Source organism: Chenopodium quinoa, unplaced genomic scaffold (genome assembly GCF_001683475.1).
Source record: "Chenopodium quinoa cultivar QQ74 unplaced genomic scaffold, ASM168347v1, whole genome shotgun sequence".
Taxonomy (NCBI): domain Eukaryota; kingdom Viridiplantae; phylum Streptophyta; class Magnoliopsida; order Caryophyllales; family Amaranthaceae; genus Chenopodium; species Chenopodium quinoa.
In genome coordinates this window covers 291,260-316,163 of record NW_018742441.1, presented here as the reverse complement: position 1 = coordinate 316,163, position 24,904 = coordinate 291,260, and the positions used below count along the sequence as shown (strand labels likewise).

At 35.1% G+C, this 24,904-nt stretch overlaps 1 pseudogene; it reads left to right on the top strand.

Annotated features, from left to right (window-relative positions):
* The first annotated feature begins 408 nt into the window (after window positions 1-408).
* Window positions 409-24,904, top strand: LOC110716718 (annotated as a pseudogene).

Here is a 24,904-nt window from a genome sequence, read left to right as displayed (position 1 = left end):
AACAAAAGTCAATTTATCAATGCTAATTGAATTAGGAATGAAAAGAACCTTCTAGAAGATTCTAGAAGACTAAAACCATTCCTTATTGCATTAGGAATGATAAATCATATTAGGCCCTCCCCTAGATCATTGGGCCGCATATAAAGCTCAAATCGGGCCCAGTTTAGTATATAATATATCGTTGGAAAGCTCTTTGCAAGCCTCATCCAACTACACTATTATTGGACCCATATCATGGACCAACCAAACTGGATTGGCTGTTTTCTTAAAATAAGTTTTCAAAAACAGAAAGAAGAGAAAAGAAATAAAAACTTTCCGCAACACTAGACTTGCCACACTTTCGCTTCATTCGATTATGATTCGACGTGAAAGGTACTCATCACTGGGTTTGGTTTTGGGGAGACACAAATGGGTGTCTACACTTGCCTCATAACTGAAGGTTGGATTGGTCTTGGGGCAGCGGCTAGAAATGCTGCTGGAGAGTTTATTTTTGCAGGGGTGAGACGAGTTCGTGGCTACTGGCCACCTGAGATAGCCGAGTGTAAAGCTCTGCATTTTGGAATGAAATTGGCTCAGAGGTATGGATGCAAGAAGGTGATTTTTGAGTCGGATTGCCAACACATTATAGCTCGTCTCTCGAAGGCTTCAACCTATTTCACATACCTTGATTCGGTGATCGATGATATTTTTTTTTATCTTAGTTCTAGTTTTGATTTTGTTGCTTGGTCTCATGTCAAAAGGGATGGGAATTTTTTCGCTCATCACCAAGGTAATTTAGTTCCGTTTGGTGTCGAACAAGTGTGGGAGAATTATTGCCCCTCTGTAATTGCTCCTTACATTGTAATGGACAAGTTGTCCATTGTTTAATAAAATTGGCACCAAACGTCTTTAAAAAAAAAAAAAAAGGAGAAAGACAATTACTGCAGTAGTTTTGGGCTTACGGAGTATAATTTTTTAAGTTGGGCTTTAAGACTAAGTTTCTTTTTGGGTTGTACCAGGGGTCATGTAATCCCGCGTATTTTTAAATATTTTATAAATGAAATTTTATTTTATTTATAATATTTATTTGTATTTTTTCGGAATTTAATTTCAAAAGTTTGAAATTATTTTTGGGTTGATAAACGATGTTATTACAAAGAAATTTTTATGAACCATCATTCTATAATTTATGCCCATATAAACAAAGCTTAGTCCATTTTTATTTCTTAATTGGCCCATTATTTTTATGAGGCCCAATATTCCTACTTACCCTACAACTCTCTCTCCTATAAATACCCCATACATCCCCAAAATTTTCCACACAAAAGGTTAGTCTTTATTTCTTTTCCTCTTATTTTCTTTTCTTTTTCCTTATTTTCTTTTTCTTTTCTTTTTCCCTTTTCCTTTCTTTTTTTTTCTTTTTCCCCTTATTCCTCCTTACGTGAGACTTCTCACGTTACTACTGCTGCTGCTACTGTTCACCACCAGCTGCTGCCGATCGCCGGAACGCCGGCCACCTGATCTCGGCGCCGCTGCCACCCTGCCGGCAGCCGCCCCTTTTCTCCTTCCTCTTTTGTCTTATTTTGCTTAATGTGTTTTAAATTATTTTGGATTTGATTTTAATTGTTTGAAATTAGTTTTATTAGTATGAAAATTATATTTTGGGTGTTTCAATTCATATTTTCAGATTATATAATGATGTTTTAATTTTTCAGATTTTGTAATTATATAAAACTTAGGGTTTTAATTTATTTAATTTGGGATTTTAGGGTTCTAATGATCAATTAATTTAGGGCTTTTGTTCCTATTGAATTTCTATTGATTAGTTGAGCATAAAAAACATGTTTTTAAGGAAGTTTTAATGAGTTTTAAATCAAGTTATATTGCTGTAAATTTGATTGCTTGGGTATTGATTGAGATCTTATTGTTTGGTTTAGGAGAGGACTTTATAGAGGGTGATTTCTAGTTGGTTAAGTGGCCAACCAATTCGTTTACTCAAGGTACGTACGAGTTACGAAACCTTGCCTTTAGAAGCATGTTTAGGGATGTATCAAGAACCTAGTATCATGTACAGAGAAGACTGGGCTAAATTGTTTGGTTATACATTGTGATTTCCGTATGTTGTGTATTATGCTACTTTGGAAGTATTATTATGCATTGATTTTGTAAGATGCGCTTAGAGGCAAAGGTACGTGATTATGTGAAATGATTTATTTATTACTCATTCGTGATTATTGAGATAGAATGAGTAAAGGAGGAATTTAAGTCTTATAAGACGAGGTTAAGATTGTGGGGTGCTTTATGCACTCAAGGTGTTTATACACCGAGGTAGTTAAAGGAATCAATAATAAAAAATGATTGTCACTAATAAATCAAGAATTGAAATTGGAAACTTGCTTTACTTGATTGAATTGATATTGGATTGATTGTATTGTTTTGTATATGAGCCATCACCAAGACTAAACTTGTAAATCACGTAAAGTGCAAGATGGATGAGCAATAAAACTCTGGATTTATGCACATCTGGAGTAATGATAATCAGAGGTTGGGGTACACGGGGTATTAGCCGTGCACTTTTCTAGAGGTCGTCTGATCTACGAGTCTCTTATTTCAAATACTTTTCAAAAAACTAGGAGTTAGATGAGATCTCATACTAGCTACGGTCACGGAGGTCGCGCCCGTGGTCGTTGGATGTTTTATTGATGTTTCCGAAAGGAGGCATGGGGTTTTTCTTTTATTGATGTTCCAAATGGAGCATGGGATGGACAACCTTGTTTATTGCTTAATCCGAAGAATAAAATGAAATGACTTAACTACTATTAACTAGGGAAGTCTTAGTAAAACTGACAGTTGAGTTGTATGTTGAGTCTATAATTTAATGATGCGTGATGATTGATTATTAGTAGCATGCTAGGGATTTCTTATTATATTTCGCAGCTTGTATGTACTCAGCTTTGCTGATTGCGTGCTTTGTGTGTCTTTTGTTGGTCATGGCCTTCGCCTTTCAATGACCTTGTGACGATCCAATTTTTACACTTGTAATATTGGGGAGCAGATTAACCACAAGTTCTTACACATGTAGCATTCGCATCTAGGTGGTGGGATTTTGAGTGGAGTGTTGGTTGCTTTTCACAATTTATTTTGCTACTTAATTTTGAATTTATTTAAACTCGTTTTCATTTTATGCTACCCTTATTAGTTTGAGTTTTGAATAAGGGCCTTAATGGTTCCAAGTTGTAAGACTTAATTTGGTTTTTGTTTATTGGTTTTGAAACTTATTTATAACTTAATTAATTTTTCCGCTGCCAACTTCTGATATAGCCTTAACGTTTGAACACGTGGCGGTAGCACGTCAGTAATTCTCTTGGATTTGTTCAGGGTACACACAGTTTTAAAGAGAGAATTATATTGGCGTGTTACAAGTCAGGCCCCATGTAATACCCCGTATTTTCATACGTATTTTTAATTTAAATAAGTATTTTTGTAAAGTATTTAAATAATTCGAAATGAATTATTGTGGCGTTTTAATTATTTATTCTAATAAATTTGAAATATTTTATAAAAGGAAAGTTTTATTTAATTAATTATTTTAATAAGATGGGATTATTTTAGGAAAGTTTTATAAAAGGAAGATTTTATAAAAAAAAAAAGTCAAGTTTTATTAGGAAAGGGATTAGTAAGGATAGAAAAGGAATTCAAGGGAAGGAGGGATTCTAGAGAAAAGGGGTATAAATATTCAACACATGGGCAAATTAAACTTTGCCTAGAGTGGAGAATACCCAAGGTAATTTTCTCTCCCTTCTCCTTTATTTTTCTTTTCTTTTTCTTTCTTTTCCCCTTCCCCTCTTTTTTTTCGAACCACCATCGCACCACCCAGTGGGCCACCGCGCCACCAGCCAGCGCCGGCAGGAGCAGCGACGCCACCAGCAGCACGACAGCAGCCGGCTGTGGTGCTGGCTGCTGTCCGGCGACACACACACACAAAAAAAAACCCGTTTTAATCCCGATCAGGTTCTGAACTCATCCGATTTTGATAAAAACAGTAGTGTTTTCCATGTGGAAACAACGTTTTAAGAAAAACTCACTAACCATGGTAGTGAGCACCACCCTTTCGTGGCCAAATTCAGCCTCTAAATATGATTTTCGGGCAGTTTTTGATTTTTAACGAAGTTTTTATTCTTTTGTTTTAAATCCTAAATCTAATTATTAATTATGGGTTTTGTGATGATGGTGTGATGTTTGAATTTAAGTATGGTGTAAATAAATTTTCAGATTTTAATTTTAATTAAAAAGCCCCAAATTGAAACCCTAGGTTTGTAAATAATTGAATATTAAAGGAATATGATCTAGGGTGGTTTAAACCTTTGATTTGAGGGTTTTTAAACATAATTACAGAAATTATAAGTGATTTAATAAAGCTGGAATTTTCGTATATAAGCTATAATTAAGTTTCTTGAAAGGATTTTTAATTACCCATTAATTGGGAATAAAAGTAAGGGTTTTAAATTAAATTTTAGCCTATTTTAATTTAGAGGGTTTATGAGTGATTTAAAGAGTGTATATATTGCTGGAAATTTATATTGAATAGGTAGTAATGTCTCTTTGTAATTTTGGATTGTAGGAGACTTTCAAGTGAGTGATTTCATATAGTCGTGGCGATTTTAAGATCGTATTCAAGGTACGTTCGCGTACTTGGTATTTATTTGGTGATGTAGGAACATGCTAGGTTTGAATAATTAATTCCAAATAGTATCATGATAGGTTTTGATTGGAATTTATTATTTGGTTGATATTGGTGATTGAATTGTGAAGCATGGATTATTTGTGATGGATTAGTGATTGAAAATAATTATTTTGGCATGTTATATATGAACCACACTTTTATTATTGGCATGGTAGAGAGCATGTTTAATTAAACTAAATGTTTAATTTGGTTTGGAATATTGAAAAGGAATTTTATTATGGTTCATATAATTTTTATTGATGCTATAAGCATGAGGAAATAGCTATTTAAGTGTCTATGTACACAAGGAATAAATTGTATGTTGGTGCCTTAGTGCACTTAAGGTGTTTTTAACACCGATGGATAGGAATTTTGGCGCATTATGCGTTTAAGCTGTCTTTGACACCGAAATAGATTAAAAAGGGTTCAACATTAAATATTATGTGGACACTAATTATTCAAGAATTAAATTGGTATGTTTAATCATTTGAGTAATTATAATGATTGATTGTGTTATGGTTTAAGAGTCATCACCAAGTTTAAAAATATGTAAATTACGTAAAGTGAAAGAGATTACGCACCAAAACTCTTGCAACGTATATACCTTGAGTATGAACACATGGGGGGAGTTATGTGACTTTATATTTGAGCATGACTTCTACTGGGAGTACAGGACGCTGTATTTTCCTTTTTATTATTATGCGCAGGAATTCCGCCACTTACAAGTGGTTCTTTTATACTGTCACGGTTAGCTCCCGTGTTAGTACCCCTTTATTGGGGCAGGTTAGGGGGAAACCCGTTCAATGCGTAATCAATGCTAAACGAATCAATTGACTATTTAATTGAGAGTCATGTTGTATGTTGTATGCTTGTAAAAGGTGCAACAAGGTAAGTTGTGTGTTGATAGGTGAAAGCATGTTAGTGTGTTTAATTACACTTATGTACTCAGTTTTGCTGATTGTGTGTTTGTATGTTTGGTTGGCCTTATCTTTACTTTGGCCCTATGATGACCCATTTTTAATGGAGAGTAGTTTAAACTAGTAGGGAGAAGCTTTTGAGGTGATGAGGCATATTCATGATGGACATGAGTGAAGAGCGAATTATGCTAGCTTTCCATAAGTCTATGATGTGTTATTGCTTTGAATATTTTATTATAATATGCTTGTGAGACTAACACAAAGGTTTTTAAGTCGGTTTGGTTAAATAAGGGCCTATGATGGTTCCAAGTTGTAGGTTGACTTTGTTTTACTTAAGTTTGACTTTACTTTCGTTTGGTTGACTTTTAAAGTTGAATTGCTTTGAATGTTTTTAAAATAGTCTTCCGCTGTGTGTCTTTGATATTTGCCTTAGCCGTTTTCACGGTGGCGGTAATGTCTTAGATTTTCCTATTTCGTACTTTAAAAGGGGAAACATGTATTTTTAAAGAAAAGGAATTTATAGGGTGTTACACCCCAGTAGGCCCCTACTGAAGGTCCGCTCCTGTATATGGAACTTGTGGGATGCTCGAGTTACCTATGTTCAACTCTAGTTATTTGGCGTTAAGCAGTTAACTCAACAAGCAAACAAAAGTTATTTTCTCCTTCCTCCAACCCACATTCATCCTCTTCCTCCAACCCATCTTCAAGCTGCTTCAACATTGCCAACACCACCTATTTAATTTTAAAAATTTTAAACAAAAAAAAAGGTCCAATCTAAAGAACGATTTCGAAGGAGTTTTGATCGTACTAGATTAAAGATCAAAATTTTAAATTTCTTAGTTAGGAGATGAAACTGATTCTCTTTGGTCCAATTCGGTACGGGTTAGTTCAGTTCGTTTCGGACCGAATCCCTTATGAGGAATGACACATGACTTCGGTAATTATCGAGTAACTAATTATATATGAAGAGTCAATTGCATAATTGTTGATTGTATGAGTTGTTTGTATGAAATTGTTGGGTAATTAACTATACTTTGTGATTTGTAGCTATTTTGTTATTTTTTTTGGTGTTCCACCCGATTCACCCTTTGGGCTAATCCGGATTCATGAATCAGTTATGGGTGGTTATGTTCCAATCCCCTCCCAATTGTTGTTGCAGGGGATCGAACACGCGATTTCCGCTACTAAGTGCATCCTCAATCACCACTGCATCAACAACCAATGGTAGCTATTTTGTTAATTTAACATGTGAAATAACATCCAAAGTAAACTATTCTCACTTTTGCGCAACTATATTTTTCCAAGTTTTTTCTACTTTCAATTAGCCTTGCTTCAATATGGACCATTATATTCAAATTAAAATGAGAAAAATGATAAGAGTGAAAAAAGAGGGAATATGTATATACTCACGGATGTTCATGCACTTTTGGGGAGAAGAGGGAAGGGAGAGTAAGGGTAAATTTTTTTATGAAACACATTTCTTCATACCATGATGAACATATTATCACATACAAATGTTGTTGGCCCATTTATTTCAACATGTAGATAGCCTTTGACACTAACTCGCTATTTCAGTGCTTAGTTTATGTCGTGATATACCTCCTATTCCACAAATTAGATTTTAATAGAAATCTCATCACTAAATACTAATGACCTGTTTATTACGAGTAAACATGATGTGTCGCGTTGATCCATCGAATTAAATGGGTAGTAAACCCTTGACACTAATCACTAGCCCCTCTTTTCATGTTTGATTCATTTTGTGTTATCGTGTTCTGTCAACTTTCACCCTCTCTAAATTAATGCCTTAACCTTTTGGACTTATTTTCATTTCAGTTCACTTCAAGTCATTTCAATCTAGTATAGTTCAATTCCGTTCATTTTGATTCAATTCAATCCGTTTAATTTAGTTCAATTCATTTTAGATGTTTCAATTCAGTTCAGCTAAAACGAAAGGGGCCTTAGAACACCCCTCCGTACCAAAACTTTACACTCTATGCAACACCCACACTTCTCTCTAAAACCCTAAACCACCTCATCTCTCAATTTCACCCCCCCTTTCTCTCTCCTCCACAACCATGATGTACGGTGAACCTCCACCCCCACCACCACCGCAGCAACAGCAACAACAACAGCAACAACAACACCCGCAACGACACCAACACCACACACCAACACCAACACCAGCACCAGCACCAGCACCAACCACCACCGCACCACATGCAACACCCACCACCGCCACACATGCAGCATCCTCCGCCTCAGTACCAGCAGCACCCGCTGCTTCCTCCGCAGCACCAACAGCCTCCTGGAATGGACTTTCACCGGGGCCCACCTCCTCCTCCTCCTCCTACTACTACGATGCGACAGTCTTCTGCTTCTTCCACTAATCTCCCTCCTCCCGATTTTCATCATCCTCAACAATCTCCTTATGAATGTAATTTCTTTTCTCAATTTGTGTTTTGTTTGGTGAATTGTAGTGTAAGGAAATGGGAAGGAATGTCGTTTGATTTTCGAGATTTGGGTGATCAAATTTATGAATTGGGGGTTTAAGGGATTGTTTGATGTGGGGTTGATTGAATTGTTTGGGTAATTGTTAGATTAATGAGTTGTTTATCTAGTTTTATTGTTTGGAAGAGTTTTCGAAATTGTTTTGTTGTGGCATTAGTTTTATGTTTAGAGTTAGACTGTCAAGTTGATTTTTGGTAAGCAATGTCGTTTGATTTTCGAAATTTGGGTGATCAAATTTATGAATTGGGGGGTTAGGGGATTGTTTGATGTGGGGTTGGTTGAATTGTTTGGTTAATTGTTAGATTAATGAGCTGTTTATCTAGTTTTATTGTTTGGAAGAGTTTTCAAAATTGTTGTGGCATTAGTTTTATGTTTATGGGCATTATGCTTGGAGTTAGACTGTCAAGTTTGATTTTTGGTGAACTGTGGTATAGGGAGGCAATGTCGTTTGATATTCGAGGCTCGGGTGATCAAATTTATGAATTGGGGGTTTAAGGGATTGTTTATTGTGGGATTGGTTGATTTGTTTGGTTAATTGTTAGATTAATTGAATTGTTTATCTAGTTTTATTGTTTGGAAGAGTTTTCGAAATTGTTGTGGCATTAGTTTTATGTTTTTGGGCGTTATCTTTAGAATTAGACTGTCAAGTTTGATTTTTGGTGAATTGTAGTGTAGGGAAGCAACGTCATTGGATTTTCGAGATTTAAGTGATTAAATTTATGAATTTGGGATTTAAGGGATTGTTTATTGTGAATTGGTTGAGCTTTTTGGTTAATTGTTAGATTAATTGAATTGTTTATTGGGTGTATGTAGGGTTTCGAAATTGTTAAGGTTTATGTTTTTAGAAATAATGTTTGGAATTAGAGGGTCAAGCTTAGTTCAATTGTTGCTGATTTTTTGATTGAGTATGGAAAAAAGTGTGAACTTTATGCCGCTGTTAGAATTTCTGCATTTGAATTGGATTATGTAGGAACACCTGCATACTTATTGACCATATTCGTTAAAAAGCAAAACACAATCTCCACCCCACCGACCAAAGCCTTTCCCCACCTAGAATTACGGATTATGATTACTGTGTTAGGTGGTGGATAAAATTTGAGGACATTGTGAGTTTCTGAATAGTGTCCTTGGATTGTGATTAATAAATGAGAGATTTAGAGAATTAATTAAATGAACAATAGTACATGAAGAGGTTTATGATCTATCAAAATTATCATTATTGTAGAAAAGCTGATTACTTTGTATTATTTGAGACCTTTGGGTATAGTCTTGGTGGTATACTTGTTGTTCTGGAGAGTGTGTTACCGAATAAAGCTGAAGTGATCACTTCTTTTTTGATTTGCGTTGTGTAGCTCATGCTGATAGTTATGCTGCAAAAAGGATGAGAAAGCTTACGCAAAGAGGAGCTGTGGACCATACAAGTACAATTGTCCGATATCTTCAGGTATTAATTACGGAGTATAATTCAATCAATGCATCTCCAATTGACATGGAAGGGGCAATTGATATCACCTGAGCTCCTAGGCAATATCCTGTTTTTGGACCAACGCCTTTCCCCACCTAGAATTACGGAATATGATTACAGATCTACAGTGTTAGGTGGCGGAAAAAAATTTGAGGACATTGTGAGTTTCTGAATAGTGTCATTGGATTGTGATTAATTAATGAGATGAGTTTAGGGAACTAATTTAATGAACAATAGTACATGAAGAGGCTTATGATCTATCAAAATTATCATTATTGTAGGAAAGCTGATTACTTTGTATTATTTGAGACTTTGGGAATAGTTTTGGTGGTTTACTTGTTGTTCTGAGAGAGAGTGTTACTGAATAAAGCTGAAGTGATCACTTCTTTTTTGATTTTCCTTGTGTAGCTCACGCTGATAGTTATGCTGCAAAAAGGATGAGAAAGCTTACACAAAGACGAGCTGTGGACTATACAAGCACAATTGTCCGATATCTTCAGGTATTAAAAACAGAGTATATTTCAATCAATGCATCTCCAATTGACATGGCAGGGGCTTCTGCATTTTGATAAATTTGGACATTCACCCTTAATATCACCTGCGATCCTAGGCAATGCCCTAGTTTTTCATGTCAGTGTTTGGGTACAAGGATATAATTTAATTTCATTGGATTCACTTTCTTGAACTTGAATTTCAGAAATTAGTACCAAATACACTGTTTGAAAATTATTAGAATTCATATCCTGATTTTTCAACATATATCATGATGTTTATGAAGTAAATTTTTTATTATGAATTTGAAAACAACTGCTAAAGAAATTATTTGATTAATCAACAATGGAGACAAATGTATACTTGAGAGTGGTATACAATTATACATAACAACATACAACTGAAATTATACTTTTGGATGGAATGAAATTGCTTCTTTCCGCCTCAATTTGAGCTCTTTCTTACAATTTGTCGATTAATTTCTGAAGAAATTTAAAAAGACTTTCTATTGACGAATGGAGACTAGATCTTTCTTAAGGAATTTAATAGGTTTTTCCATCGCTTGTTTTTAAGCTCTTCAAAATGTGCTTCTCAAAGATTGTAATAGATTTCGCAAGGAATATAATAAGATAAGAACTTAATTCCCCGCTTGCATATTTCTCTCCTCAAACTATGCTTCATTGCTTCTCGTCTTAGTTGTGACTTGTGAGTCTTGTGACAGTGCCTGCAGTGACATATCAAGGTGTGTTTTACACCTGGAGAGATTAAAGATTTAGGAGAATATAGTGATGAAGGTGAAGCAGTAGATAATGACAGATTAAAATGCTTTATTTTTTTGGGTTTTGATAATTGTTTATGCTGGATTTTGAATTACTGCAATATCATATGTCAGTAGCCATGCAAGCATGATTACATGAATGTTTTGCAGTAGGTTATATCATGTATCTGTGTTTATATGTAGGCCTTCACCTAGGCTATGGCATTTTGATACGTATAGAGAACTTCCTCTTTATATTATTGTTAAATGTGCATTGAACTGCAGTATCTTTGTGGAATTTTTCCCTGGTTGTTTGAATTACTGATCACTCATTGAAGTGGGTTAAGCTGAAAATTTTGTTACTTCTTGCCCTGTCTTGAAGTTTACTTATACTTATGGTTGCTAATGTAGAGTTTCTGAGCAAATATTCTTTTTATACCCGTTATTTACAGGTTCGCATGTGGCAACGGGATTCAAGAGACCGAACAATATTGCAACCTACTCCTGCTGCTGCTGTTGATGTGAGTGGCCTCTTAGCACTTTTTTTTTTTCTTTTTAAAATATGAATTCTTATATTATACATCCTTCATTCTATAAAGCTTGCAACATTTGACTTTTACAATTTCCAATGCACAAATCTGAGATTTTTGACTATTACTATCTTTAATTGTCTATTAACAATATATGCAAAAAATTAAATTAAAAAATAAACATTGAGACAAAACTAACAATTTTTTTTATAACTTAGTCTAATTGTAAGTTTGTTTATGAATAAAGCATAAAAATTTGTTTATTTGTAGTGCATAAGTTGAACTGTTTTGAGCTTCGAAAAACAGAGGAAGTTATGCCTTGTTCATAAATTATCTGAATTTTCAAAATATTGTTCGTTTACTATTATTCTCAAAAGATTGTTTACCTGCTAGAAATTGCATATTGGGAATGCTACCTAGAAGTATGAAAGGGTTTCATTTTGTCAAATTCTTAGCCGCAGAAAAGAATTATTGTTTTTTCGCATTGTTGTTTTCTTGTAAATGTTGGTGCAGTTGTTGCTTCCAGCTGCTTATTCTGATAATCCATCAACAACTTTGCAGCAAAATTTGTTCACACATCTTTAAACAAAAACCGATGCTCTATTAATCGTGTTCTGGTAAGTTTGCAACTGTTGTTGTTGGTCCTTTGTATCATTTTACTTGTTGATATAGGGTTTGAGGGTTTGCTATGCTTCTTGCAATACCTTTGTCTCAAAACCATTGGAAGTTTTAGGCTGCAAAGGACTAAGGAAGTAGTTGAAGTAGAGTTACAGTATATGCTTCTTGCAATTGTGTCATTTTTGGTAATGAAGTGGCTGCCCATATGTGTTCAATGTGAACTATTTTCCATCTTACTTACTTTTACACTGCGCTGTGACTGGCTTATGATAATAGTGGACACCCAATGGTTTAACTTGTGGAGGCTCATGAACAAGCTGTCAGTTCTATGGTATGGAGTCATAATGAGAATTGGATGGTCACCGGGGATGATGGAGGCGCAATAAAGTAATGTATTTTTAATGAATTATTTAGATTTAATTGATAATTGTTGTCATGATACTCCTAAGTCCTAACTGCGTTTTTGCTAGGTATTGGCAGAACAATATGAACAATGTCAAGGCCAACAAATCTGCTCATAAAGAATCAGTGCGGGATCTGAGGTAGTTATTATTAATATTTGGTGGTTGGAGTTTTAATTAATATCTCTAATGTGGATTCTGGTTTTGTAACAGCTTCTGCAGAACAGACCTGAAATTTTGCTCTTGCTCTGATGATACTACAGTAAAAGTTTGGGATTTTGCCAAGTGTCAGGAGGAGACGTCATTAACAGGTAATGTGCTTTGTATATTTGTAGCTGGAAGCCAACTATGCCATGCACGTGATATATTCTTTAGTTTGGCTGCCTAAATTGCTTAGTTGAAATTGCCTTTAGCATACCTTTTTCCTTTTCTCCTCTCCTCTCTTCAATAGTGTTTATTGTGCTTATTATAACCTAAGACTGTTGCACTTGTGGCTTGAACTCAGGCAGGCCATGGTTGGGATGTGAAGAGTGTTGATTGGCACCCCACAAAGTCTCTACTGGTTTCAGGTGTGTAAGGCTGTTAGCTCTCTACTGCAATTTTACCCATGAATTCAAAGATGTTTATATAGTTTTCTGCTCAGGTGGTAAAGAAAACCTTGTGAAACTTTGGGACGCTAAGACTGGAAAGGAGCTTTAGCTCATTGTATGTATATGTGCATACTCCTGTATTCTGTAACTATTTAATTTAGATTAATTAAATTTTCTTGCATTTAACTTTGCTTGTATTGTTCAGTCATGGTCACAAGAACACTGTGCTTTGTGTCAAATGGAATGACAATGGCAACTGGGTACTAACTGCTTCCAAGGATCAAATTATCAAGGTATAAATTATATTCATTTTTGTGACCGTCTACATTTGTCTTCCTGACGCATATGGAGGGTGGGTAGGGTGAAGGATATGTGAAGGAATCAGTACTATAGCCTTTCCTTAATATGTTATCAAATCATTGTGTATAGATTGACCTTGTATACTGTCATTTTCTTGTTGCAGCTTTATGACATAAGGGCTATGAAGGAGCTTGAATCATTTCGTGGCCACAGGAAGGACTTCACTGGTAGGGATAATGACTTCTCATGAAAATAAAAGATTACACCGTATAAAATAAAAAAGATTACTCCCTTTGTTGCCCATTCATCTTCCTACTTCCCATTTAGGTTTGCTTTTCATAGATCTTTCTACTTTTACTTCAATTACTTATTAGAACATACCCGTTCTAATGCACGGGATTTAAATTTTATGAAATAATTTAGTAAGCTACTAAGGAAAGTTAATGGGATATGGAAGTTAATTTTGGAAGTTATGGGAATTTTGGGTTCCTAAAAAATATTTAACAATTTAGTGAAATACGTATTTATTTGAAATTTTTTTATAAGAAATAGGTAAAATAGATTGCATATAATTTGAATATTGAAATTTTAAAGGCTATTGTGAAAAGTTGGGAAAACAACATTTTTATTATTATATAGACATGGCAAATATTATTCTCTCCTTCATCTTGCCTTACCCCACCAAATGGGTTCATTCATTCTGTTTAATCATATTCATGTTTTGTACAATTAAGTTACAACTTCTCTTTCCTACCCAAATTTTTAAATAAGGGAGCTAACTTCCGTGAACTCCCTCCTTTCCTTGGTTTCCATTGCTACTGTAAATAGGAGGAAATATGGAGAAATAGCTGCAAAATGATTCAGGATTTCTCTTTAGAAAGTAAAATGACTTTATTTCATAGAACAATCTTTTCTGAAATATGCTTTATCCACTTAAAAGATATGGTTTGAATTTTACATTTTTAATATGCGCCTTGTTTATCTTCTGGAAAATCAGGCCTTTATCATATGGTTTAGAACATCCCAAAATGGAAATCATACCCCTATAAAATGGGAGGAAGGAAGTATTATTCTTTATGGAGACTAGTATGCTGATATTATGGATATGTTATGTGCAATAGTTGGAATAGGAAAACTATAGTACCAACCAACTATGTACTACATTCGTGGCTTTGCTCTTGAAATTTCTTTACGCTTTCCGTTTTAGTCTGTTCCCGAAAGTTCTGTACACTTTTACTTTATTGCAGTTTTGAAAACATCTTTCCACTCATTCTCTCATACTTTTTTTTGAACAATTTCTTATACCACCCACTTCTTTACACTCTCCTACTGTATCCACCATTTTCTTGCACCCACTCACTACATCAACACTCTCTCACCAATTACATTAATTTGTGTTCAAATAGTAACTTCCAAGAACTTTTGGGATTGAAAGTAGTATTCTATTTCAATAATACCCACTGACGGTGGAATGCTTTTAAGAATCAACTAGTGTGTGGCCTGGCGATGTTCCGGGTTGTTACTTTGAACACTTGTAATTAAATAGATAGGTTCATTCTTTATTATATATTATTAAATAGATAGGTTCATTCTTTATTACATATTTACTTATTTATAATTTTTCATTTAACCTTTGAATAAATTATTTATTCAGAGAATCTATATATATATTTATGAGTCGAGTATAAAAGCATGATTAATCAATAGATGAGATGTTAAGATTTCTAATGCATATTTTAGTGGTTGTGACTTCAAATCTCATGATAAACATTTTTCATTAGAATATGCTCATAGTTGAAAGATGATGTGGCAAGGGTGCCACGTGGCACATAAACGATTTTAGGAACGCTTTTTAATATATAAAGTATAGATGTCATGGAAGAATAGAAGAAATGCTTTGTGTATTTTCTAACTCTTTAAAAGTTTTGACCTCATTAGACGTGTCTGTTTGTGTTCTGTTATATTTCAAGGATCGAAACCAAGTTTCTGTATCTGTGTTAGCGGTTGGAGATAGGAATGTCAGTTGAAAAAAGTCTCTCTCTAATCTATGTATTTTTAATTCTTTTTTTATGCACCCACTTCTACTATAATCTATTTTTGGCAAGTACATTTTACCATCTGACTCCTTTTCCTCTCAACATTTACACCTTTTCACTCTCTCCTACTTCATCCACCTTTTCACAACCTATCTCTTACATTTTATCCAAATTTTTTGTACACCCCATTCACTTCCCCTGTCAATAGTAATTGAGTAAAATATTAATCAAGGGAGTATTTGTATTAAGCCATAAACAACCTTGTATAAAATTATTATAGCTTAGTTGGTAGGCCACCCAAATCAGACATGTAGTCAGGAGCTCAAATCTTATGAAGATTGCTTTCCTCATATTTTTTATTTATCTATTATGCCTTGGTAGCTTCTGAAAAGTTTTATTTTACTTTTAAAAATATTGAATTATTTTTTAAAAATTGTACAAGTAGTTCATCCCCCCACCCACTGACCCACAACTGAAATAATCCTGGTTCTGCTGCTTGGGTTGGTTGAAGTCAGCCTTTTAATGAAAAGTCTACATGTCACCCACACCCACCCATGTATATTAAATCAGATTTAGGAAGACCTCACATAAAAAGCTTATACTCACCCACCTTTTTTTTTTCTCTCTACTTTTTCACTTGCATGGTCTTATGCTATTTTCCTTGTTCTTTGAATTGATTGCAAAACCAACGTTATTGAAGGTTTATCCCCCTTTTTTTTTCCTCTTCCTCTTACCAGCATTGGCGTGGCATCCATTTCATGAAGAATATTTTGTCAGTGAAGTTATGATGGCTCCATTTTCCATTGGCTTGTCGGGTAATATCTTTTTCTCTTAATTTTGCTACTATCACCCCTTCACTTGATTAGTTGGAGAGAGAGAGAGAGAGAAAGAGAGAGCGGGGGGGGGGGGGGGAAGGGGGAGTATGTGTGTTAAACCACAGCTTCTTAGGCTAAATTTAAAGGAAAGTTGGCCTATTTCAAACAGCCTACTGAGATTAGGATCAATTTCATTCGTAAAAGCATAATTAAAACAGAGAACCATCAAAGGGAATTTGAACAATAGGAAGGAGAAGAGTTAAATTATGTGGAAAAGAAAGAAGAGGGACAAAAATAGTTTTAGTACGGCACATAACAGTGATATAGCTAATGAACAAGGGTATGTTCTGTTGTCCCTCATCTTTGTTAATTTTCAAAAAAGGAATAACCCTCAAAATTGTTCAAATATCTTGAACAATTTTTTTTTTCTTTTTAAATTTTTTTCCAATTATGTAATATTTTGCTCCTATAAGAATCAGCCAAAGGTTCTCTTTTGTTCCTGAAAGAATCTGCCAAAGGCTCTCTTTTGTTCCTGAAAGGATCAGCCAAGGGCTCTCTTTTGTTCCTGAAAAAATTAGCCAAGGGCTCTATTTTGTGCGTGGCTATGCGCTAAAGGCTGCTTTTCTATCTGATGATGGAATTCCATTATCAAATTAAGAACTGCCACTTTATTGTTATTGGCAATTTACTAGGTGGAATTTTTTCTGTGAGTTGGGATCTGATAAACTTCCCTTCGATACAATCGAATGCATTTTTTTTTTCTGGTGATTGAATATTAGTCATACAAAAAGTAAATTATTTTAAATATTGTTGACTAAGTGATATTTTATAGCAGGTCATATTCTAATTGCTAATGATAAATCTCATTTTCCGCTATGACATTCTGAGTGCAGGCATGAGACTCCACAAATTGAAGTTCCAAATGCCCATGATAATGCTGTGTGGGACCTTGCTTGGCATCCTGCTGGATATATTTTGTGCAGGTGAGTTTAATCTCCTAGATGAACAGGAATACATGATCGTAGAAATATGTTGATTAGTTATTCTAATAGTATTCCATCAATCCCAAATTAAGTCAAACATTTATCTCTCTAGGATGTCCTACATTAATTGAATCATACCTTATTTTTTAAGTTGGTTTTTTTTTTTATTTATTTTTTATTTTTAAATTAAGCTTGTGGCTTGAAGCCCCTATCCACATGACCACACTCCCATATTTTCTCTACTTTTTTACCTCGTTAATCTTCATGTCATTTTCCTATGGTATTATATATTGGACGAGGGGAGTAACAAATAAGAATGTGGGTTGGGGCTTGTGGTGTGAATGCACCTATATGGCTGTAAGTTTAAAGGGCGGACAAAAAAGGGAAAGAGAAACAGGGACTTTTATTACATGTGTGTGTTATTGGTTTGCAAAATTTTTCTTTCCAGGATGGAATCATCCCAAATGGTTCTACACCGATCTCCACCCCCAAGAATTTTGCAATTCCTCCACATTCTCACCACCCCTGATCCACCTTAAACATCACCTCCAAAGCATAACAACCTTTAAGCCATTTGCCACACTACTGTCATAGCTATCCAATGTAGCCATTCTTTGCTTTCTTACCCCCATTGCTGCTGGCAGACTCCATCCTTAAATCCAGGTCATAGTCGATTATTACTTTCACCACCTCCCAACCACCATTTGCTCCAACACCTGTCCATCTTCAAAAAGAGAAAATGCAGATCTGAGGGAGAGGCAGTAGATGGGGAAAAACAAAAGGAAGAAAATGACATCACCTTGGTTATGAACCTATATGGTGGTTATTTTTGAGCTTTTAATTTTCATATCTGATTATTTTGAGATTACACTCAGCTACCATAAAAACATATATGCAATTCCACTGGGATTCTGATTTGTGAAGAGAGGCAATGTGATTTTCTTTTAGCGGCAGAAGTAGGACAGTGGCAGTGATGATGGAAAATGGGTGGGTATAGCGAAGAAAATAAACTAATTGAAAGAGAATTGATAATTTTTTTGTCCCCTTTCTTCCTTCCCTTTCTCTTTTATGAAAACTATGAGCTTCTGTTGTCACAATCCACCTTTTTGAGGTTCAGAAACTCGGAATGTGTGGTATATTCTTTCTTAGTGACAAGAGTGCTAGGCTGCTAGCCATGCACAAGAAATTTGGTTTTGAGAGTGCCTAGAGGGTACAAACAAGAAAAACGAAAGGGGACATTTGAACGCTACTTTCATTGGAGATTGAAATAAATTGAATACATTATCTTAATTTAGAAGAGACGTGTGTTAATTAACACCACCTGATCAATATAGAACCCTTTATTATTTGAATTTTGTGTGAAGGATTATAAATGCCAATACCCCCATAATGAGGCTTATTTGACTTCTAAAAAGTTGCTCACAAAACACATTGCCAGCGCACAATATGCATACAACTCTAAAATATGAACTTGTCCATGCTCAAGAATCCACGCACACTCCCAACAAGCATGGTTTAAAGAGTTTCAAACATAAAATAAATTATACTGGTGGATTCCTTCAGGTTGAATTGGTTGGTGTATTGAATTGACACCTTGTACATTCAAGGATAGTAGGAGGAGACCCCGATTGGAGGATGATGACAGTATTTCTGTTTCATTTTTTTTTTTTTTGACAGTGGTCAACCAAACATTCATATTGGTCTGGTTCCTCTTGCCAATTGAACAATATGGGTGGGTGTATTGATTCTTTCCATTTTTCCCTTTGTCTATTTCCGAGCTACATGGCTGCCGATACTAACCCAATAGTGCTTTCATGCTAAGCATGGGGTACCCAATCAAAAGTCATTGGTCTTTGGTTTTCCTGTTTCATATTCTAGCTCCATTGCCTGTTAGTACGTAAAAATATGCATAAGCATGGATTGCCCTATAGAAAGTCCGAAATAGCCTTTGAAAATGATTTAATGGCTACTCAGAAGGACAAGGAAACTGGACCTTATTAGTGAAGGCAAATAAATGACACAGTATCCCTATCATTTCAAATTAGTGTCACTTAAGCTAGGTACACAGTTCTTAAAAAATTAAAACACTTTTTGAAAATGACTGCAACAATCATCAATTTACCAATCATTGAATATCTATATTAAAACAGAAGCTGAACAAAGAAGACTTTTTCCCACCATTTTAAAAGAACTTTATTACATTACAAAGCAGCAATGCAAATAATAGGTAATAGGCCTTACAAGATAACAAAAGCTCAGAATCGAAAGGCACCAAAGAAAATAGGAGCAGATAGGTAAAAAAGGCAGCAGTTTCGCCAAATGGTTTTTATTCTTCATTTTTTGTATAGTATGCAGTGTCTCTTTTTGAGCGGACTCGGAAAGGAATACCTTTAAAATTAGAATATTAGATCATTTTTATCAGGGTTACTGCCAGTTACACCTGTTTGTTGTTTCATTGACTGGAGTTACTGACAGTTACACCTGTTTGTTGGAAAAAAATCACTCTAAGTGAAACTGTAACTTATTAATGTTTTGATGGGGTTATATTATATGCGTGGTTCACATTATGTAATGTTTGCTGCAGTTTTGTATTATTAATCAGCTTATTACGGAGAACATCTCTAACCATTTCCTTCATTTCTTTGCAGTGGGAGCAATGATCACACGACAAAATTTTGGTGCAGAAATAGGCCGGTTGATACTGGTCGGGATAAGTTCAATGCTGGCTACAACCAAGGTTTTTACTTTTGTATTTTTGGTCTGCATGCTCTTTAGCTCTTTTTATTACCAAGATGAGAATCTTAAATTTCAATTCTAAATTTTTGGGGAACATCATGTCTTCACTCGGACTGTTCTCTTCACCTGATTTATGTTGAACTGTTTTTTGTTTTGTTTTGTTTTTATTCTTAATATTTCCTAGATGCTCTTATTTTCTCACTTTACTCAACCTTTTTTCAAACTCTTTCGACTGATTATCTTGTTATGTAATGACGATTCATGTTAGCCGACCCCAACTTATTTTGGGACTAAGACTTTGTTGTTGTTGTTGTTGTAATGATCAAGCTGATTTTTAGTGTAGATTTTAATCAAATCATTAGTATAGTTTATAATACAAAGCTATTGATTTTTACTGATTGCAACATAAGTTTATTGTCCAAAACTGATTTTTAGTGAATAAAATTTATTTTTACTGTATTATCTTCGTAAGATAAAGAGAATTTGTCCACACGGGTTTTGACTTGGTGATTCAACTGGCCTCCTATGGAGAGAGAGGGTGAAGTTTGGTAGACATATATTTAAAGTAATGTCATCAGTGCAATTAAATTTTACTACCTCCATTTCATATTATTTGCAACGATTAGACATTTTTCCTCTCTACTTTATGTCAAATCGTTGCAAATAATATGAAACGGAGGTAGTATTTTTTTTATATAAGCATGTATATGGAGGAGCTATATCAGCCTTCTTGCGACCTGCGTGCTGCATTGTCTAATTTCTTTCCTTTCTTCTGCAGGTTACGGTGAACAAAATCCTGCTTTTGCAAATCGTGCAGCTGGTAATTTTACCATACAGGAACAGCCGACAACACCTGGACCATTTCCTCCTGGACTGTCACGAAATGAGGGTACAATTCCTGGTGTAGGAGCTGCGATGCCTCTTTCCATTCCGTCAGTTGATAATTCTTCTCATGGAGAGCAGAAGCAGGCTCATCCACCTCCTTTGCCACCAGGCCCTCATCCTTCTATGATGCCTCCCAATCAACCTCAATCATATCAACATAATCCTCAACAAATTCCACAACAAGGAATCCTCCAACAAATGCCTAATTTCCCACAGCCACCTCCAAATATGCCTCAGTTACAGCCTCCATCTCATATGCCGCTCCATCCGCATCATCATATTCATCGACCCCCTCCCCAAATGCCACCACATAATCGACCCCCTCCCCAAATGCCACCACATAACAATCCCTTCTTCAATGCCTGGATCCATGCCGATGCCACCTACATCATCTCAAATGCCAATGCCTGGTCCTATGGTAAAATTTCATGGACTTTACTATTGTGTACTTGGGTTTTTGACTTCATTGTTTTTATATCCACTAGTTTTTAGGCTTTTATTGAGTTTTGTGAGTGTGTTTCATTCCTAGTATCCTTTTGGTTTTCTATGGGCTTTTGTTTATCCAATCTTCTGCAGATTTCTTAAAGGGAATAGGTTTACATGATTATCTCGTACCTATTTTTAATGGGCATCTCATTTAGTTGTTTTGTCTGTCTTTCCTCTCTCACAGCTCTCCTTGGTGGGGATTGCTTGAAATCTTCCTTTTGGTTTCCTCTGTTGATCTTGTGTACTGTTACAGGGAATGCAGAATGCTACAAATCAAATGGTACCACAAATGCAGCAAGGGTATTACATGGGCATGAACCCTATGCAGTCAGGTCCTATGCCTAGTGGTGGAATGCCTCCCTCTGGAGGTTTCTCAAATGGCATGCCAAATATGCAGGGCCCACCAAGTACGAGTGGGCCACAAATGTATCCTCCTGCAGGAGCATTCAACCGTCCTCAAGGTGGACAAATGCCGATGATGCCTGGGCTTGGTCCTTATCAGGTACGTGTTTGAGATGCTGTTTATATTGTGGGCATTACCGCATTATGTCATTTAGATTTTGTTTTGATACTCAACTGAATTGACATATTTTAAATTGTCATTTTTTGCTAAAGTATATTGAAGTAAAATGGGAGAATGTAATTGTGGTCCTGTGAATTAATAGGAGCTTACAAACCTTGTTGCTGCCAAGTGCAAAATTTTCTTCTGCAACTGATATGTTAATGATTAAGATGTTTATTTTTGTATATGAATTGAGAAATATTCTTCAGATCATATTTTAGGGGTAGAACAAAATTGTGTTGCTTTAATTGCGAAAAAAAAAAGAACGAATAAACTGTATGCCCTAATGAAATTATACCAAAGACTCAATCTTCCTATTCCTTGCTGTGAAATGCAGCTAATTGACGTCTTTACAACTTGTTTGTTTATTTCCTTTAAACCACAAAATTTCAAAATTTTATTATAACACCAAAAAAAAAAAAAAAAAAAAAAAAAATTCAAAAGTTGGGTTTCACCACCACTTAATGGATCCTTGGATAGAATCCGTTAGTGGGACCCATAGATAAATAGTTGATATCTTTTCTTTTGATTAAAGATTATTTATTTGAGAATTGAGCGAGAATAATTTTATTTGATTAAAGGATTATTAATTCTCAAAGACTTGAACAAAAATATTGAACAAGAATTTTGTTTGTGAGCTTGACAACACATAGAAGCTTATTGACATTACATGAATTTAGAAGATTTTTCTTTATATACATTTTATCTACTACATTATCCCTATTATCACAACTTTCCAAAATAATTGGGGAAGATTAATTTTATTAAAACTCCAAAAGCGTCATACTCTCTCCATGTTTTAATAAGTATTATATATCTCTTATTTTATGGTTTCCACCCAAATTCACTAATACTTATTTTATTATTTCTTTCCACTTATATTTATTACTTTTCAATAACCTATTAACCCCGCTATCGTTCTTTTATAATATTTTAATACTCTAACTATCCTACTAACCTCTTATTTTATTTAAGTCAATTATATTGCCTAAAATTATGTGCCGGTCAAAGTGTAATATTTATTAATACACGGAGGGAGTACTATATTAAGGTTGTAAATTTTATATACATCTGGGTGATTAATGGTGCACCCAACTAATCCAAAGTTGTTTTTGCTCTTCATTTGATGACAAAATGAACAACAATGATCTAAATGAGGAAATTGTATTCAATTGTATTCTTAGGTGAATCGCACCCGGATGGCCGGATGTATATAACAATCTCTCCATCCGAAGCTCCATTTCTTTATGTTCATCTCATTTAGGCCGATAGTGTATTCTCTTCACCTTACAAGTTTTAAACCTAATTTTCCAAAAATGCCCTTGAATCCCAAGTCATTTAACCACTCAACACATTTTATGTAGAGCTGTCAATTTTTTATCCAACCGACCAAATTCGAACCAAACACGAAATATAAAGAGAGAATAGACCCAATCCAACCCAAACAACCTGAAATAACACGATTTGACCCATTTTCCATTTTTTTTTTTTGAAAAACCAAGCTAGTATATTAATTTAGGGGCAACTTGTCCATTAATACATACGGAGCAGTAATAGAAGGTATATTTTGATGTTTTTTTATTTCTGGATGCTTTCATAGTAGTAGTTGAAGTCCTTTTATTTTTGTGTCTAGTTGAGACTGTTGGTATTAGAGAAGGATCCGCATGAGAATTTGTGTCTATGTCTTGAGAAATATCCGTTTATTGTGAAATTAAGTGGGGTTAATTGGGTTGTGTTTGATAGAAATATTCAGGTGAAATTGTATAGCATATTGTTGTGGGGACAAAGTCACCGCTGAGAGATGTCCACACTAGTGAGACAAGCCTATCCTCCGGCTACAAACAGTATTGTTAATGTAAAAACTCATTAAAGCATCCAAAAATCAAAATACAACTTGTTTTGGACGGCATCAAAATATACCTTATTTTATAGGTGCAACTCTGTCCAAATATTCCCATCGAGCAAACTGAGCCATAGAGTCCGCTAAATTATTAGCCTCTCTGGGAACCCATTTGATATGCGTATCGGAAGGAAAGTTTTCCTCAACTTGTTTCAAAACTGTTGCAGCAAGGTTCTTCAAAATTTCATTCTTCACTGGACGACACAATTTTGCCTGGGCATACAGACAATAAATAGCAGCACTGTTATCTGAAATCAGAGTCTGATGACCCTTGAATTTAGGTTTCATCGAAGTGAATTCTTTGAAAGCGTGCAAGTCCAATTGAGTTGGATCTAACACACCACAAATAAACTTGTGAGTGGTATCCAGAACTACTCCCTCCGTATTTCTAGTCACCCATCCAATCCCGTCCCCAGATTTTCCCTTCAAATCGGGAGAGGCGTCAAAATGCGTCACAAATTTGCCATCACTATTAGGACGTTCCCAAGGAAGAATAGGTTTAGAGTGACTCCTGGGAACAATGTCCAAGTACCGGACATGGCGACTAGTAGCAGTTAGTGGAGAGCGAAGAGAGGGCTGCTTGCAAAGGATGAGAGTTTCAGAACCTTCAAAACACCTTTTAGTAGAAGTCCACTTCCTGTCCAGCATCATGTGTCCCCTTTGCTTGTTATATTCCATGGGAGTTGGGCTGAACCCATAAACATGCAAGTTCTCATCATCAGGTGCTCCAGACTAAGTGGATCCAAACCATGAAATGGAGGTGGAATCCACTGAGGAATTGGATTTAGTTCAAAGATCAGTAACAAAGCTGGATCAGCAGGAGGTTTGTTTAGGCGCGTTGCCTTAGTTACACCACACAAGGTTTCCTTTCCTGTTTGTTTTAGTTTGGTGTATTTGGTTGTATTTATATTTGTTTGTTATACATGCTTAATGATGTTTTTGTACAATTTTCTTTTTACATAGTAAAGATGTTTTGGCAAATAAATATATTCAGTGATTCATTTTCACTGACTTCTGATCATCCCTAGGAAAGACATAGACAAACAGAATGTACAAAGATAAATATATGAATTAATACAAAATTTGGCAACAGGACTTGCAAAGACAATATGCTATGCTACACGGCAAATCTCAAATCAGACTACATCTCTTTACAAGTCTACAATCACGACATGTCGACACAATTTCTCTTTTGTACTATATATTGTAATGACTGCA